Source organism: Sus scrofa, chromosome 12 (genome assembly GCF_054392235.1).
Source record: "Sus scrofa isolate SSC_HxYL_T2T_F1_AM1 chromosome 12, Sscrofa_HxYL_maternal_Yorkshire_Landrace_v2.0, whole genome shotgun sequence".
Classification (NCBI taxonomy): Eukaryota; Metazoa; Chordata; class Mammalia; order Artiodactyla; family Suidae; genus Sus; species Sus scrofa.
Window position 1 is genome coordinate 54,928,862 of NC_139394.1, and position 13,263 is coordinate 54,942,124.

The 13,263-nt window shown below is 38.2% G+C and overlaps 1 protein-coding gene and 1 long non-coding RNA gene across 3 annotated transcripts in view; one reads left to right on the top strand and one right to left on the bottom strand.

Annotated features, from left to right (window-relative positions):
* Positions 1-13,263, bottom strand: part of UBE2G1 (ubiquitin conjugating enzyme E2 G1) — an 84,741-nt gene that overhangs the window by 46,625 nt on the left and 24,853 nt on the right. The window lies entirely within an intron of this gene.
* On the top strand, positions 2,078-9,987 carry LOC146398350 (uncharacterized). Its single transcript, XR_014821678.1, has 2 exons — positions 2,078-4,525; positions 4,562-9,987. It is a non-coding gene; the product is annotated as an uncharacterized LOC146398350 (long non-coding RNA).

Here is a 13,263-nt window from a genome sequence, read left to right on the forward strand (position 1 = left end):
ATTTAAAAAAAAACAAAACAAAAAAATTTGGCCAAAACTTCTAATCTTCAAGGTGCCAGATTATCTCTTCTCCTTCCTAACAACTTAAAATAAACTTTTCTAAAGAAATTTTAACATAAATGTTTAATTAAAAATATTTTTTTAAAAGAACATAGAGATTGCCCATGGTTCTGAAAAGATGAAAAACGGATGGAAGAATGTGAACTGATTAAGCACAGTGGAGGGAGAAGAGCAGAATACTCACAGAGGGGGTGCAGCGAAGGAGGAAGGCTAATCTTCTGGGCAGAACCCCAGAGAGGCGCCAGTTCAGTGACCGTCGTACGAGGAAGGTCAGTAGTGAGAAGTGGGACTGAAAACATCTGTCATAGCAAGAAGTCAACAGAGAATGTCTCAAGTTGATAAACCAAAAAATAAACACTATAAGCATATTATTTAGAACATGGAGTTAAGCCCCAGGAAATCTGAACAAGGTTTTTTCTTTAAGTAGGTGTCTCTGAGAAGTGGGGCTCTTCATGATTAGGCCTTTTCTATCACTGACAATTACTTGATTTTTTTTAAAGCTAAGTTTGTGGATAACATTGATTTTTTAAGTTTCTATTACACAACACCCTACGTTCTACTATTTCCTTCCTTCCCAGCAAGGAAAGAAGGTTGTATCTCATTTAGCAGTGCTTTTCAACTCTAAGTTGGGCAGTCATGAAACAGATCTAGTGGGACATAAACAGCATTTCTCTTCCTAATAAGAGGAAAAATACAATAGAGATATTGTTGGTGGAGCTTTCATTTCGGCTATAAATGTTTACTTTAATAAACGTGGGTACTCTGAAATCTTTCTCGTGTCAATTCAGCACCCAAAATGATCCTATCGATATGTGAATTCAGATCATGTCACTATTCCTAGGGCTTTGAGTTCTGACTCAGATTAATGAATAGCCTGCATAGTGGCCTAAAAGTTTCTTTAGAATTATCCAGCATCTCTCCAACCTTCTACTTGCTACTACTTGGCTTCAGCTAACTGCTTTCCCTTATCTTCCTCCAACGCTCAAGTCTGTCCCAATTCTGTCTTTTGTTTGCTGGACCCTCTGAACGATTCCCTTTCTTAGCTAATTCAATTATACGAATGTCATCCTGTTTTAATTAAATTGTAACCCCCATACTCTTACACTGTCCTCCCTATTTTATCCCCATAATCTTTTTCTTTTTCCCCCCTGGCTTTTTAGAGGGCAGCATATGGAGATTCCCAGGCTAGGGGTCAAATCGGAGTTATAACCGCTGGCCTATTCCACAAGCCACAGCCACATAGGATCCGAGATGTGCCTGCCACAGCTCACAGCAATGACGGATCCTTAACCCGATGAGCAGGGCCAGGGATTGAACCCAAGACCTCATGGATGCTAGTCGGGTTCGTTAACCACTGAGCCAGGATGGGAACTTCCTCCCCTACTCTTTATAATGCTTATTACTCTATGCTTATATACTCCCTATTAGTTTTGTTTATCTCCCCTACACCCACTAGAATGAAAGCTCTAAAAGGGCACGGACTTTTGTTTAGTGATATATTCCAGCACCTGTTCCAGTCCCTGGCATGTAGTAGGCCCTCTGTAAATATCTGTTGAATTAATGGATCAGTGAAAACATATGCATCATCTCAGGAAGATGCCACATTACTGGCAATCAAACATAACAGTTTAGAGCCTTTAGGTAATTCTAACAACTTTAAGAATAAGCTATGAATAGACTCTAATAAAGTAGTAAATTCAGGTTATTCACAATACTGGGTATGCTGCTGGCCATATCAGGCCATGCTGATTAACTAAAATAACCTCTGTTAACATCAACAAAAACATTAAAAATGCCAGTTATCTCAGCCACCGTACCAAAAAAAACCCCAAAAAAACAACAACAAAAACCATGGGAGAACCTAGGCCCTATTAAACAGTTAGGATACTTTACAGTACATATGTCTTGCACGTATTTTAATAAATCACAGTGAAAATATCATACTCAGTAACCACATTTTACACACATTCACAATTTTCACTATTTCCTTCAACCTCAAATGGAGATTAAGGGGCACTTTTTTTTTTTTTTGGTCTGTTGTCTTTTTAGGGGTGCACCCACAGCATACAGAGGTTCTCAGGCTAAGGGTCCAACAGCAGCTACAGCTGCCAGCCTACACCACAGCCACAGCAATGCCAGCTCCGAGCCTCATCTGCACCCTACACCACAGGTCACGGCAACACTGGATCCCTAACCCACTGAGCCAGGCCAGGGATCTAACCTGCAACCTCAGGGTTCCTAGTTAGATTCGTTTCTGCTGAACCATGACGGGAACTCCAAGGGGCACTTTAGATCACCTTAATTTCCTCAGAATAAAGCAAAGAGCAAGTTAGTACTCCTATGAAATTCATACAGCAGGTCTTTTACTATGGCACACATGGATGACACAGCCTCTGTCAGTCATGATTTTCCTTCTCAATGAAATTTTTCTTAATGGTTTACATTACAAACACACTGGGTAAAAAAAAATCTTCAACAGATCTTCAACGATTAATAAGAAAAATTCTTGAACACTTATCTCTCATACACACAAAAGCACACATGGCAAAACAGATTTCTACTGTGCACAAAAGCTCACCCAACTGCAAAAAGAAATGTCTTTAGGATGCAAATGAATAACAGTTTTTTCATATTTCATGCCATTAATAAAGCACATTTAACAGCATGACGATAAAACAGATTTCACTAATCACTTGTGTTCTTGGAGAATAAACTGTGGTATTAGCACTGATTTACTCATCTCAAGACAATGTGGTTTTACCTGTTTTTACCACAAGTAAAAGCTGTTTTAAAGAGGGAAATAAATGAGACAAGTTGAAAGGGCAGCTCACCGACATAAATAAATAAAAATGAATGAAGTACTGAAGCCACTGGCACAATGAAAACTACATCATATAAAGTAGTGGACCTGATATTGATGAAAACAAATTAATGAAAAGATAATACTGAGAAAACTACCTAGAACACAGCAGAAGACAAAAGAAGCATCTGAAATGAAAGACAGGAAATGAAGATGAATAATCATAAAATTGATGTCCCTTCAGGAAAGAAAAATAAAACTGAAAGCATATCAGTAAGATATATAAGAACATACTCCTGAACGCAGATTGAAATGGCTTACCATGTACCAGGAAAATGTAATAGAGAATCACACCAAGACCGAGCTATATCCTGATGAAGTTAATGAACTTCAAGGATAAAGAAAGAATTCTACCAATACTCAGGCAGAAGTAGGTCACCTATAAAGGGAAAAAAACAGTCAGGCTGGCCCCAGACTTCTCTAGAGAAATCCTAGACACCAGAAGGTAATGGAACAATGACTACTGGGTATCAAGGGGAAGGTAACATAGCTCAAAAATTCTATAACCAGCCAAAATATAACTTCACTTATGAAAGCCACCAATATTTTTAAACATACCAGAATCCTGAAAATAGAGCATTCAAACAACCACTCCTCAAACAGAAAAAAATCTACTTGATAAAAACATAATACATTTTAGTGAAGCTACAGCTTTATAATAGCCACTGAACTATAAACTACCATATTTCACCTAGTCTTAAGAGGCACTTTTTTCCACATTTTAGTATATCTGAAATTAACATGCATATTAAAATCAATGGCATGTCATAGTTTCTTGGACAGAGCTTAACCATGTTAGTGGTTGTCAAAATAATAAGGCATCTTACAATCAATGGTATCTGAGACATAATGAAATACGGTATGCAACTTCCCAAATGAGAGAAGGGAGAGAAAGTAAAATAAACCATGTTGTTCAAGGAAGAAAAAAGAAAACAAAACAACAATACAGGCAATGAAAAGAAGAGTATTACAGAAGCAAAATTAAACACACATTAATTAAAAGCATCTCAGACTGGGTCCCAAAAAACTAACCTGTCTTTATCCAACTACATGAGACAAACCTAAAACAAAGACTTGAAAGGTTAACAGTAAAAGGTTAGACAAGAATACCAGGCAAGTATAAACACTCTTACCATTTGAGTCAAAATAGAACATTAAAGGTGACAAAAGGAGTCACTTTTTTTTTTCTTTTCTTTTTTTTCTTTTTTTTTGTGGCTGAGCCCACAGCATGTGGAAGTTCCTAAGCTGGGGAATGAACCCACACCACAGCAGCAACACAAGCCAACCAGGCCACTGCGGTGACAAAGCCAGATCCTTAACCAGCAGCATCACAGGAGAACTCCAAGGGTCACTTTTTAGAATGTTCAAGATTATAATCTATAAAAAGATATGATGTATATAAAACTATATACTCTGGAACTATATACATAATTGGAGCCCAAATTTTAAAGAAATACAAGAAAACTGAGCAGAAATCAAAGTAGAATCCAATCACCATTTCAGTCCTTAAAGATAAAACATGAAACAATAAAATGGCTGAACATATGACCGGATAAGGTCAAATCCCTAAGGAACAGTTACAAAAACTGATCATCTATTTAGGCCGTAACACTTGAAAAATTAATCAAGTAGAAATAACAGGCCGTAACACTTGAAAAATTAATCAAGTAGAAATAACAGAGACCACAATCTGAAAATGACACAAATTGCTCCCCTTAGTGGAATAGACTTGACCATTTACATACTTCCTCTCCCTGAACTATTCCATTCAAAGATGGGAATCAAAATCTATCCAAATTACCTAGTAAATAACAATTATTAAAACAACCTACATAAAAAAAGCCTTTGATACACAAATAAAGCTACACTCAGAAGATCCACAGTCGAAATACTATCAACTGATAAAGAATTAAAATTAAATATTAAGCATTCAAACTCAAGGTTAGAAAATAGAACTTTTAAAAAAGTCAGAATAAAAGAATTAAAGAAATTCACAAGTTACTCAACTGGAAAGCAGAAGCTAGCAGATTTCGTTCTAAAAGCTAGGAGATACATTTTGAAGGGAAACAGGGAAACCACTAGCCGGACTGAAAAAACAATCATATAAAATAAGGACTAAAAAAGAAGGAATGAATAAGATGATACAGAGAAAACCAAATTAAGTTTCTAATAAATTTTAAAATGTAGATAAAATGGATAGTTTTCCAATAAAATACAAATTGTCAAATGGCATCAAGTAGAATTAGAAAATAAATACTTCAATAACCTCCAAAGTTGGGCGGGATGGAAATCCTGTGAAATCAGATTGTTATGATCATTATACAACTACAGATGTGACAAATTCGAGTAATGAAAAAAAATTAAATTAAAAAAAAAAAAAATAACCTCCAAAGAACTAAGTAAGCTGCCAAAGAGTTATCTCTCCAAACCATTCCAAACATCGGTCCCGGACATGTTCACAGTAAATTCAAAAAGGAGTTCCTTTATTAAAGTATATCCAAAGAGAGTTTTCTAATTCATGGAGCCAACTGTGCATAGACACCACAGCGAATACTCTTGACAAAAATTCCAAATAACAACAGCAAACACTATAGTATTTACTATACCCCAGACACTAGTCTAGATAAGTATGTATGTAACATCATTAACAGGTAACTCACTCTCAAAACAATCTGATGAGATGAAAGACCAACATATTTAATAGCAGGTACTGAAGAATCACCAGCCCATGAGAAGCATGCCACAGCCAGGCTATGCTGGAACACAGTCCTACAGCCAGGCCCTCTTTTTGTGCCAGCTTTACCCCTTTAGTGAACAGATCACAAGCAAGAAGGGTAATGGCCAAGGAGAGGAGCAAGTATTTTAACATCACATTAGTACGAAGGCCTACTGAATGATTACCACTCCTGGTCTACAAGCTGAAAACTATTTGTTATCTTCTCTTTACAGCTGAGCGAACAGACCCAGGGAAGGTGGATAACAGAGAGGCTGGCACCCTTAACCCCTATGCTATACCATCTTTCTGAAACAAAATACTACTAAATGTAATCCAACAATAAATTTAAATAAAAGGTGTCAATCTTCCACAAATTCAAGATAGCCTCAATCTTTTGAGCTAAAATTATGTTGAGATCAAATGAAAAGCTGAGCTCTTAAAAAAAAGACTGAATGAGAAAAAGCATTTGTTTTCATTGTTGAAATTTTTTCAAAAAATGTCAATATACATTCTTCACATTAAAAGGAAAGAGAGGGAGTTCCCGTCGTGGCGCAGTGGTTAACGAATCCGACTAGGAACCATGAGGTTGCGGGATCAATCCCTGCCCTTGCTCAGTGGGTTAAGGATCCGGCGTTGCCGTGAGCTGTGGTGTAGGTTGCAGACGCGGCTCGGATCCCTCGTTGCTGTGGCTCTGGCGTAGGCCGGTGCCTACAGCTCCGATTCGACCCCTAGCCTGGGAACCTCCATATGCCGAGGGAGCGGCCCAAGAAATAGCAAAAAAGACAAAACAAAAAACAAAACAAGGATGCCTGCCATGACAACTATTATGAAAGACAAGAAATGAAGATGAGCAATCATAAAACTAATGTTTTATGAGCAAAGAAAAATAAAAATGAGAGCATTTAACACAGTTAAAAAAAAAAAAACTATTAATAAATAGTAAAACACCTAACAATGTTTTAGAACAATTTAGTGAGGTACTCAGATTTTAAAAATATACTTTAAGAGATTTTTTTTTGGCCACATACATGGCATGTGCAAGTTTCTGGGTCAGGTACTGAACCCAAACCACAACAGTACAAGAGCTACTGCAGTGATAACACCAGATCCTTAACCCACTGTGCCACAAGGGAACCCCTTAAAGAGGAGATCTGAATATGATTACTACACAGCTAGGAAAGCTAACAAAACCAAATGAAAAGGTAAACAAAGTGGCCAATTACAAAATTAAACAAATTAATGGCTTTCCCATACATAACTAATCAAAAAAAGGGAAAAATTTAAAAATGACCCTGTACCCAGAAGCAATTCAAGTTTAACAGAAAAACATAGAGCCTGTATTTAAAATAAATATAATGCTCACTGAAAGCTGGGAATACACAGGAAGCCAGACTTGTTCTTGGCAAAGATAACACTGTAAAGATGTCAGATCATGTCTAATCAACCCATAAATTCAATGCAGTGCACTCAATCAAAACTCGAAGGTTAGGGGGGATAGGGTGAGGATTAGACAGTAATGAATAAAACTTTACAAGATGATTCTAGTACATTCAATGCTGGAGCAAAGAGATGCCGGTATTTTTTCACTTAATACCAAAATACCAGCAATAATATTTGCATTTTAAAGTGCTCAGATTTTTTAACAAATTGTATAATTTGTAAAAGCAATCATCTCAATGCAAAAAAAAAGTGTTAATTATGAAATATCAAGAAAATGTAAACTTGGAGTTCCTGTTGTGGCTCAGTGGTAACAAACCGGATTAGTATCCCTGAGGATGTGGGTTCAATTCCTAGCCTTGATCAGTGGATGAAGGATCCAGCGTTGCCATGAGCTGTGGTGAAGGTCGCAGACGTAGCTCAGATCCCTCGTTGCGCTGTGGTGTAGGCTGACAACTGTAGCTCCAATTCAGCCCCAAGCCTGGGAACTTCCATAAGCCGCACATTCAGCCCAAGAAAGGAAGGAAGGAAGAAAGAAAATGTAAACTTATTAAAATAAATGTTAAACATACAATTCAATACTGATAAATTAAGCTATTCAAAAATGAAGCACTACATTACAATTTTATTTAAAATACATACAGGAGTTCCCGTCGTGGCGCAGTGGTTAACGAATCCGACTAGGAACCATGAGGTTGCGGGTTTGGTACCTGCCCTTGCTCAGTGGGTTAACGATCTGGCGTTGCCGTGAGCTGTGGTGTAGGTTGCAGACATGGCTCGGATCCCGCGTTGCTGTGGCTCTGGCGTAGGCCGGGGGCTACAGCTCGGATTTCACCCCTAGCCTGGGAACCTCCATATGCCACGGGAGTGGCACAGGAAATAGCAAAAAGACACACACACAAACATAAAATAAAATACACACAAAAAGTAAAATGTTTTTTAATCTAAAAAAAACATAGGGAGTTCCCGTTGTGGTGCAATGGAAACAAGTCTGACTAGGAACCACGAGGTTGCAGGAGTGATCCCTGGCCTTGCTCGGAGGGTTAAGGACCTAGCATTGCTGTGAGCTGTGGTGTAGGTCACAGAGGTAGCTCGGATCCTGGTGGCTGTGGCTGTGGAGCAGGCTTGCAGCTGCAGCTCTGATTCCACCTCTAGCCTGGGAACCTCCATATACTGTGGGTGCAGCCCTAAAAAGCAAAAAAAATAAATAAATAATAAATAATTTTTAAAAATAGACCTAGGAGTTCCCTTGCGGCACAGCAGCTTAAGGACCTGCCATTGTCATTGCAGCAGCCTGGGTCGCTGCTGTAGTGTAGTTCAATCTCGGGACTAGAAACTTCCATATGTGGTGGTGGGAGGCACGGCCAAAACAAAAAAAAAAGAAAAGGAATCTCTTATTCAGAAAAGCTGGGAGCTACAGTTTTTGTTTCAAAAAGTGAGCTACCAAAATAAGAGTCAGATCAGGTCTCTCCTCTGCTGAAACTCTTCTTGGCTCCTTACTTCACTTAGAGTGAAAGCCCTATCCGGTAACAGCCCACAAGGCCCCTCAGAGGACCTGTCACACATCTTCCCTTTTAGCTGTCTGACCCCATCCTACTTCTCTTTTCACTGCTCATCTTAATCTTCCCACACCGATCAACAAGTCTGGTCTCATTAACATAAATTTCAGAAAGACCTAAGAGAAAACAAAAAAAGAAGTTCCCTCATGGCTCAACAGGTTAAGGATCCAGACTGTTGCTGCCGTGACTCTGGTTACAGCTGTGGTGCAGGCTCAGTCTCTCGCCTGGGAACTTCCACATGCTGTGGGTGTGGCCAAAAAAAAAAAGAAAAAAAAACCAGGAATGGATACATACATAAAACACACAATTTTCCCAGAACTGCAGGACATAAAATTTATAACAGGGACTTCAAAATACACAAGACATACATAAAACACATACATACATAAAACACACAATATTCCCAGAACTGCAGGACATAAAATTTATAACAGGGACTTCAAAATACACAAGACATTAATAGAAAGGCTCACACTAAAAGCATAATAAAATTTCTGAACACCATCGTCCTAATAGCTTCCAGGCAAAAACAGTTGGTTTTTTTTATTATTTTTTTTATTTTTATTTATTTTTTATTTTTTTTAATCAAAACTTCAAAACTGGTATTGGACTTTCTAAGTGAGAAGAGACAGAGGCAGCTGTTAATTATAAGACGTTTACAACTGATTTTTTTTTTGTCTTTTTGTCTTTTTGGGGGCTGCGCCCACGGCATATGGAGGTTCCCAGGCTAGGGGTCAAATCAGAGCTGTAGCAGCCAACCTATGACACAGCCACAGCCACGGCAACGCCAGATCCAAGCTACATCTGCAACCTGCACCACAGTTCATGAAAACGCCGGATCTTTAATCCACTGAGCAAGGACAGGGATCGAACCTGCAACCTCTTGGTTCCTAGTCGGATTTGTTAACCACTGAGCCACAACTGATTTTAATTCTTTTAGCTCATGGTTGATCAAAAATAAGATGACATTTACATGAAAACTTTCTAAAAGTACAGTAACTAACATAGTATAACCCGGATTGGAAACAGAGATCTAGAGAACAGAATACTGCCCAGAAATGAACCAAAATACACATGGAAATCAGAAGAGGGGAAGATGGATGAGTCAAAAATGGTGTCTTAGAACAACTGATTCATTAGAGTAAATAAAGTCAATCTCTACCTAATTTCTTATAATAAAAGTCCAAATCCGACTAGTACCCACGAGGACACAGGTTCTGTCCTTGGCCTTGCTCAGTGGGTTATGGATCCAGCACTGCTGCAAGATGAGGTGAAGGTTGAAATGGGGCTCGGATCTGGTGCTGCTGTGGCTGTGGCATAGGCCAGAGGCTACAGGGCCGACTCGACCCCTAGCCTGGGAACCTCCATATGCCTTGGGTGCAACCCTAAAACAGACAAAAAGAAAAACAAAACAAAACCATAAAAGTACAGCAAGAAAATATAGGAAAACGGGGAACATTTAAAAAATCTTAGTTTAGAAAAAGTCTGAAATCAGATTTAAAAAAAAAAAAAACCTAGAAGCCACTAATGAAACTTTTTTTTTTTTTTTTTTTTTTGGTGTTTTTGCCTTTTCTAGGGCCACTGAGCCACGGCGGGAACTCAACAAAAAAATAAAGATTTTTTTTTTAAAATGTATTTAAAGTTTTCGGAGTTCCCATCGTGGCAAATAGTGGTTACGAATCCGACTAGGAACCATGAGGTTGTGGGTTTGATCCCTGGCCTTTCTCAGTGGGTTAAGGATCCAGTGTTGCCATGAGCTGTGGTGTAGGTCACAGACGTGGCTTGGATCCTGAGTTGCCGTGGCTCTGGCGTAGGCCGGGGGCTACAGCTCAGATTCGACCCCTAGCCTGGGAATCTCCATATGCCGCAGGAGCAGCCTGTGAAGAGGCAAAAAGACAAAAATAAATAAAAATTTTTAAAAATAGAAACAAAAAACCTTCAATGTCTAAACACATATTTACACACAGTATTCACTTTTGCTCCTAGTGGGATGGACTGGGAGTTTGGGGTTGTTAGTAGATGCAAACTTTTGCATTTGGAGTAGATAAGCAATGAGATCCTGTTGTATAGCACCAGGAACCATATCTAATCACTTGCGATGGAACATGATAGAAGATAATGTTAAAAAAAAAATTTTATAAAGGTATAGCTGAGTCGTTTTGCTGTACAGCAGAAATTGACAGAACATTGTAAAAGTATAGCCATAATAAATTTTTTTTTTTTTTTTTGTCTTTTTGCCATTTCTTGGGCCGCTCCTGCGGCATATGGAGGTTCCCAGGCCAGGGGTCGAATCGGAGCTGTAGCCACCGGCCTACGCCAGGGCCACAGCAACTCGGGATCCGAGGCGCGTCTGCAACCTACACCACAGCTCACGGCAACGCCGGATCATTAACCCACTGAGCAAGGGCAGGGACCGAACCCACAACCTCATGGTTCCTAGTCGGATTCGTTAACCACTGCGCCACGACGGGAACTCCAAATTTTTTTTTAAATACTGCTCATCTTTTACAATGCCCTATTTGTTATACTTTCTGGAAGATTTCTTCAATTTTACCTTCTAAGAGCGCCTTTCTTTCTTTATAGAATTATGCTCCTGTTTACAAAGTTAACCTTCATTATCATCTTAATATTTTTTCTTTTTTAATATTTTCTTCTCCTTGTCTGAGAAGAAATATACCATATTTACCATATATTTACCAAACTTCCTTCCAGTTGTTTTCTACCTCAAATGATTTCTCTCAGGTGAGGAAGCATTATTTTACTTATCTGATAAAATCTGACTGTCCATAATTAAGAATAGATGACTAAAATGAACAGAAGGATCAAAAACTGAGCACCCTTTCCCACTTCCTACCCATCTCACCCATAAATTCTTAAAGGATTCACTGGTGGATAAGAAGAAAAAGGAATAACAACCCTGCTCGGAGACATTTATTTGAACTTTATTTTAACCAGAACGATTTATAGCACTACTCTTTCCTACCTAATAATGCAGTGTTGTTACCTAAAATATCCTCAGTGTTCTATCTTCCATTTTCAAGGGGCCACCCACAGTGCTCCTTCCTCCACGAAGCCTTTTTTGCTGAAGTTAGTCTACTCCTCCTATAAAAACCTATAGCATCCTTTTATCTTTCTTATAGTATATTACTTCCCTTAGTTTGACACACTTTTTCGACTACAAGGATCCATGTCTAAACATTGACTCTATATCTTTCAATATTGTTTTTCAATGTTGAACATTAGTTACTAAGTGATGGATGTTCAAAAGTATAATTTTATAAATATTTTTATAATTTTATAATTTCAAATATTTTATAAATATAATTTCAGTCTAAAGGTATTTCAAACAGTAAATTTTAAATTCTTAATTATCAGCGCTTGATTCAAATCAACTCCTCTTTAACCTTCTCTCCAGTTTCCAACTTTCCCAGATAATTTAAAAGCCTCCTAAAGGCTTTTACATGCCAGGTCTTGTCTTATCAAATCTATATACTTTAGTCCTATTACTTCTTACACAACAACCTAGTCAGAAGCTGGGATTCTATATTGCCAAGGTCTAATTCTTCATCAGAGAAACCCTGTTTCTAACAGAAGCTCTGGGATCTCTGATCAGACTTCTCCATATCTCTCTTTTCACCTTTCGTCCCTCCATCACCCTAAAATGACACTGATGTATTTACATATTTTAATATTCTCCATCTCATTTTCAAAACAGGAATATGCCTAAAACCAGGTGAGAGTCTGAGGAAACTGCCCAGGCATCTCCAGGTTTCAACTCCTCCTCTAACATTCCTACATTAATTGCCCAGCTTTATTTATAAATCGTCCTAAAACTGCAGCTATAACTTATATGAACATATATTATTTCTCTGCTACTTTTAACCAAAGTATGAAAAGAATCCTCTTTTCTATTAGACAATGTTACAATTTTGCTAAGGGGACTTTTACTTACATATTAAAGAAAAGGGACCACCTTCAAGACCATAATATAAAATTACAATGTTTCTGATTAGAAGTATGAAAAATCCTGTCTTTCTGGGATGTACTTTCAGTTGATATTCTGTGTGGGTAGACCTCTAGTGGCCAGCATCTTTGCAAACAAACAATGGTATAACCAGAAATTACTGAGTGATCCATCTGGCTAAAGTGAAAAGGCAGGATTTCCAAAATATAGTTTCTTTCTTTCTCTCTCTCTTTTTTTTCTTTTTTCGGTCTTTTTAGGGCCGCACCAGAGCTGTAGCTGCTGACTGACACCACAGCCACAGCAACTTGGGATCCGAGTGGGGTCTTCAACCTATACCACAGCTCACGCCCACCCTGGATCCTTAACCCACTGAGTGAGGTCAGAGATCGAACCTTCATCCTCATGGATGCTGGTCAGATTCGTTTCCAAAGACAGGAACTCCTATAGTTTCCAAACTGGAAACTAGTCATGTAAACAACATTATGACTTTATAAACAAATATTACAGCATTAGCAATGTCATACCAAATGGTTGACAGTTACCTCAAGTGATGATAATAATAGTCAACACTTACTGAGTGCTTTACTATGTTCTGTAATCATCCTTTTAAAAGTATTAACCTATTTAGTACTCACAAAAATCCTATGAGAGTAAGTACTAAAGTTTT